Here is a 6,316-nt window from a genome sequence, read left to right as displayed (position 1 = left end):
CTGTCAGGGAAGGGCTGCTTCCTGAGGGGAGAGTCCCTGGGGGACTACTGGGCGGGACAAAGGCAGACAGACTCAGGCAGCAGGCAGCGGTGCTAGGGCTCCCGGGAGGGCTGGGGCTTCCAATCCAGGTGACCTCAGGGCCTGAGATAGTCCCGGCCATTATCATCATCTCTGCCACAGGCCTGATTACAGGGGGTAGGGCTTGTGCCACCCCCAGCCTGGCCCCTCAGTGCCGCCAGCATAATAAGCCCCTTTGCCCCAAACCCAAACAGTTGTCTGGGGTGTGCCCGTGTGCTCCGACTGGCTGGGGCCAAGCAGGCGGGGTGGAGAGGGAGGGAGGCCTGTTCTGTCTTCACCTGGCTGTGTGGCCTCAGGTCAGCCTTGAACCTCTCTGGATCTCAGCCAGCCACACAGTGAGGGACACTGGGCTGGGTAACGTGGGGGCCTCCCAGGGCAGGGAGAGCAGGAGGAAGGCGGGGGGACTGAGCTTTGATCTTCAGCGGGGCTTTCCTTTCAGGCTGAAGCTAGGAAAGTGGAAGTGAGGGGATAGACTGAAGCCGCAGGGGTGGGAGAAGAGCTGGGGGGGTGTTAGCTGTGCTGTGTGGATAACGGGTCAGATGGGGGAGGGCCCCCCAGCCACAGCTCCCCACCCCCCTCCCCAGGAGTTTTCTGGGTTCTTGGATTGGAGGGGCTGAAGGCTTTGAAGTCAGGAGACCCAAATGGAAACCACTCCCCAGTTCAGCTCAGCCAGGAAGGAAGGTCTGGCGACACCTCTAAACATCCCGGGTGGGGGGTCAGGCCTGCCAAACAAATGTTCCACATTTAGAGACAATCTCAAAGCTGAGAGTAGGCTCTTCCTCCCCCTCAGGCCTCAGGCTGAGAGCAGCGGGAAGATGACAGGATGCGGTCCCAGCCGCTCCGGCCCCCCTTTGTCTCCTGGCCAAAGAGGGGTGGACAGGAGGCCCCTGACAGAGTCTCACTGTCTGCCTCTGCCTTCCTCCTTCCTTTCCCCATTGAGCACTCAGGCCCCACTTCACCCACACCCCTGCCCTGGGCGGCCAGGATCCTGTGTCTCCCCACCCTCTGGCAGCCTGAGCCTCCACTGTCCTTCCTGGGCCCGCTGCTAACAGGGCCCCGTGTCATCGCGTCAGGCTGACGGGCTGGGGGCCAGCCCATTGGCACCCCTCCCTGGCCCTCTGTGGGACACAGGAGGCCTTGGGCACCCCTGCCTGGGCAAGGGACCAAGGACAGAGGCCGAGCCAAGCAGTCCTCCCCGTGCCGCGTGCCCGTCCTGCCCCCCACACCCAGGCCCCTGACCCCTACAGTTAACCAAACCAGCAGATTCTGCTCCCCTATCCCCAGTGGCTGGGGTGTGAGCTGGACAGGTCTGAGGACCCTCCCGGGGGCTGGGGGTGGAGAGGGAGGTGTGTCCTCTCTGGAAATGGTCATCTGTCTATACAGCGAGAGAAATGCAGGCTGGACAGGGACAGAAACATTCCCGGTGGTGATAACAGGAGTTACTCTCGTTTTCCAGCAAATACCGACTAAGCGTCCACTACAGGCCATGGAGTGTGCACAGGGGGCCCAGGGCCCCTCCCTCCGGGAGCTTTACCTCCTGACTGAACAAGGGCCTATTGGAAACAGAGAAGTGTAGGAGGTTAGGGGAGCAAAGAGCAGAAGACCTCACGGACGGGGCTGGGCGAGGATGGGAGGAGTGGGCCAGTGGGGGAAGCAAGCGGGGTGGGAAGAAAAAGGCTTCTAGTCAGAGGAAACAGCATGTGCAGAATCCTGGGGCAAGAGGAGAGTGTGGGCATTTGAGGAACAAACAGCAAGAAGGCTCGCTTGCGCTTGCGTGGCCACAGGGTGGAGAGGAGAGAAGGCTGACAGTGAGATTGGAGACACAGTGGGGGTCAGGCGCCGAGGGAATAGGGACTACTTTCTGATGGATATGAGGAGCCTCTGAGGTGACCTGGCCAGGTATGCTTTTCAAATAAAACCTGGCTGCTGTGAGCTGGCCTGGGGTGGATGGGAGTGCTTCCGGCAGACTCCTGCAGGGGTCCGGGCAGGGGCTGGGGGCCGGGCTGGGGGAGGATGGAAGGGCAGCAGTGTCAGGACTTGTGATTCTCTGCGGCATGGCAGCCAGGAGACCCCAGTTCCATCTTCTGAGCTGGAGGACCCAGCAGCAAACCTTGAGCTCCAAGGGGGGCTGCCCTCGGGAGGGTGCAGCTCAGGGGACCAGAACTGGAGGATCATTGGCTTAGATATCACCCAGACAGAGTCCCCAGGGAGCTCTGGGCGGAAAGGAGACACTTGAGCTGCTGGTGAAGGAGAGGCCAGAAAGCAGGAGGACCCAGGGCTGTGGCATCTGGGAAGACCCTGTCATTGTAGAAAGCTCTGGAAAGCAAGGCCTTTGTCAGCCCAGTGCCTGGGGGCCAGAGGGTGCTCAGTAAACATGGACCGGATAAATGAATGAAGTCTGGCAACAGGAAGCACTTTGGAGGGTGGAGTCCCCCCCACCCCAGGGAACAAGGAGGCAGCACCCTCCCCCCACCAGCAGGAGCACAAGTGGGAGGTTATTCTGGGGCCTCCTCTGCATAAATATAGCCTCTGAGTGGGGTGGGGGCAGGGTGGGGGGCCGGAGGTGGCTTCCTCGTTTGTTTGGGGCACTTCCTTATAAGGCTGTCAGGCTGATGGCCGTGGATGGTGAGGTCAGGGCTGAGCTTCCATCCAGCCCAGCCTGATGCTGTCACTGTTGCCAGAGTGGCTGCGAGTCTCAGAGGAAACCAAAGGCCCAAGCTTTGGGCTCCAGCCAAGAGAGCACCGAGTGGGGCCTCTTAAAGGGCTCCAGAGCCTCATGTCCACTGTGGGAGCCCAGTCCAAGGGTGGGGAGAGGGTGTCTTTCCAGGGTCCTCTTCGGAGGTGGTGCTGGAGCACTGGTTTGCCCACCTGCCTGAGTGCCTCCCACTGCAGGCTCTGCCCCCTCGCTCTGACCTCTTGAGAGCAAAGCCTCAGAACTCATTCATTGCTTCCACAGGCCCTGGTCCTTCGCCTCCCCTCAGCTCCCCCTTCTCAGACCCTCCTTGGGGAACCAGCTGCTGCCACTTGACCTGTGGTGTCACAGCTGCTGTCAGCAATGCCATCCTTGCCAGGCAGGGAAGGAGGAATGTGATTTAATTTCATCTGGAATGTGCCCTCTGGGGCTGCCCATCGAGGGGGAGGGAATGCAGACCAAGCCCACCCCAGCCCAGGAAACCCAGAGGACTCGGCTTGGGACAGGCCCAGGGGTCACTAGTGGGCCCCCCCCCAGCCCACAGGGGAGGCTGTTCCAGCACGGGCCCTGTGGCAGGATGGAGCTTCATGGTAGGTGGGAAAAGAGAAGGCTTCTTTGAATAAAAAAAGGACCCCACGCCTGAGCCCACAGGCCCACCTTAGAAAGCTAGGAGGAGAGCCTCAGGGGACAAAAGCGGAAGGGACTGCTTGGCTCAAGGGCAGGAAAGAGGCAGGGTGGCCTCTGGTGAGGGCCGCAGAGCCTGCGACAAGGTAGAGGAAATCGGGGTCCTCTGCTTCCTCTCAGGGTTCTGAGATCCAGCCTCCTCCTCTCTGCGTCCGTCTACCCTGGGGACCCATAACCCAGGATCCCCAACACCCAGATCAAGCTTGTCTCTTCTCCCACCTTTCAGGAGACCCTTCCCCAAGCCCACTATGCCAGGCTCTCCAATGTGTACTTTCTCCTGTCACCTCACACCTGTCCATCTTGCTCCAAAGGGAAGGACCCCAGGCTGCAGCATCCTGAGTCCTAGAGCCCTATCCCCCCATTGCCTTCTCCTCTCCCAGCCCCGTTCCCTCTCCCCACCCCCATGAATCAGCTGTGACTCCAGAAATAAACGGAGGCAGGTGCGGGGGGGCCTCTGTCAAGGAACTACTTTCCAGCAGCTGTGGACTCAGCTGCTGATAAGCCGCAGCCCAGGGTCCCGGGAGGGGGGCTGGGAGATTTTGGAGGTGGCTCTGGCCCCGTCCTGGGTCCTCTGGGACTCCATCCTCCCTGCTGAAGGGAACACCGTCCCTGTCACCCTCTCTCTCGTCTCCCCCTCCTTCCCCATCACCCCCTTTCACCTCTCTTCTATCTCCCTCCTATTTTTCCTCCTCCTGGGCCCCTCCAACTCCTGAATCACTTGGTGTCTCCCAGATTCTTTCCTTTTCTGTTCATCCCATTTGCCAGGAAGTTATACGCATATGTTAGAGAGAAATTCAGCTCACCTTGACGGGGAAACTGAGGCACAATGATACTGAGTCCCTAGATGCCACTTGGGGTCCAGGGGGCTGTGGGCTGCTCCCCTGAAGAGCTCCAGTCTAAAGTGGTCAACAGCCTTCCGTCTAAAGACTGAGGAAGAACCACCGGGAAAGAAAGACAGCAGCCACACATGCAGCCACCAGACGACTGATTAACAAGCCAGTCAAGTCTCTCAGAGGGGGCTTCCCTCACATCCTCCCCCCTTCTCCCTCTTGCCTTTTCCTCCTCCCTCTCCCAGCCCTTTCCGTGCACCTCCCTGACTCTCCCATTTCTTCCTTCACAGGAGGAAGGCGTTTGCTTTGCAGCAGGCAGGCCGGAAGTTAGGTGGCAGGAAGGCCCTCTATCTAGGGAACAGGAGAGAGGGATCTCATGGGGGTGGGGGGCCCTCAGGGAAAGCCTTCCCCGCCACGGGGGCTGACAGGCGCCTTTGGGAGGGCTGTGGCCACAGACAGGCCGGACAATGGGGCTCTTTCTCTCCCTGGCAGGAGCAGGCTCACAGACAGGGCCTCAGGGTTGGGACAAAGGCCTCAGTGAGGTCAGGGCCGCGTGTAGGAGCGGAGGTGGGAGGCAGGGTATGTGTCAGAGCAGCCTGGGGGCAGCCGGGGCTCCGGGGCTCTCAGGTCTCCTGACTTTCACCCAGGCTGGCCCTCCCACCCCAATTATACCCTCTGACCTCCCTCATCTCCAGGGAACAGGAAACCCTGTGGGGGACCCCATTTTAGACTTGTGGGGAAGGTTGAGAGTTGAACCGCATATCCAGGACCTTGGCAGGGTGGGCACATGGTCCGGTGTGTCCTGGGCCCCGGAGGCAGAGGTGGATACAGGTGTACCTACTCCAGCTTTCCAAAGAGACAGGCCGACCCTCCATGAGGACCATGCCCCTCCTCAGGCCAAGGTCAAGGCCACACACACACACTCCCTGGACAGAGTTGGATTCTGGGCAGCGTGCTGAGTCACCCCTAGACCAGCTCCCCCTTCTCCAGGAAGCCCAACAAAGCCAGAGGGCTTCCGGTTCCGGCAGTCCTGCCCAAACAGCCTAGCAGGTGTCAGAGCGGGAAATGATTCTAGTCCCAGCCCTGTACCACCCTCTGGAACACTCCTCATCCCCAGACCAGAGAAGATGGTGACCCCTGCCTACCGCTGTGGGGCAGATGCAGCGAGAAAGCATTGACTACGGGGCTGGGAAACCAAAGCACCTTCCAGGGTCTCTCTGGGAAGTCCAACCTGCTATCTAAACTCCGTCCCCATGTGGATGTGTTTCTCAGAGAACCGCCCTTAAGAACCCAAGGCCAGACACTGCTTCTCCTCAGCCTTCTCTTCAGGCGCTACCTTCAGAGGCCCACCTTGTCTTGATCCACTCAAATTCCAGCTAAATTCCCTGACATCCCTAAAAATGCAATGAGTGGGCAATCACAGGGTACTTCGGGATACAGTGGGGGTCTACCCTGGCTCCAGGATCACCCTCTTCTCTGCAGCTCCTTAAGAAACAGCCCTGCTTTCTAGCTATGTAGGCTGGATTGTGTGGAGAGGGCAGAAGGTGGGGCGTGTGAGCCCTGGGGTGAGCAGAGGAGTGTGGTGGTAGGTATTCAGGACTGGTTCTCAGAGACCAGCTGGTTCGGGGTTTGCATAGAGTGGAGAAGGTTCTGGAGCTGGGCAGGGATGACCTGGGAGAGCCCCTGTCTTTCTCTGTCTTGCCTCGCTGTCTCTGGGTCTCTCCCTGTTGCTCTCAGCCTTTTGCTCCTCTGGATTTGTCTGTCTCCAAGTCTTACCAGGGTCCACCAACTCCTAGGAAAAGGAGTGAGAACCGCGCACGTGGGCATAAGCAGGAACGTGTGCACATGACAGTATGCACGTGTGTGGTGAAGTGTGAGGATGTGCAGCAAGAAGATTCACCCCATCGCGGAGACAGATGGCATCCTGACACACGCTTTGCCACAGGGCACAATAAGGCACAATGTGTGCGCTGGGATGAGATACACACACGCTCACACTCACACAGCCGGTCATTCTCTTCAGTTCTCAGAG

The sequence above is a fragment of the Rhinolophus sinicus genome, chromosome 7 (assembly GCF_057876585.1).
Source record: "Rhinolophus sinicus isolate RSI-liver-muscle chromosome 7, RSI-T2T, whole genome shotgun sequence".
Lineage (NCBI taxonomy): Eukaryota > Metazoa > Chordata > Mammalia > Chiroptera > Rhinolophidae > Rhinolophus > Rhinolophus sinicus.
Note: the sequence above shows the minus strand (reverse complement) of the source record.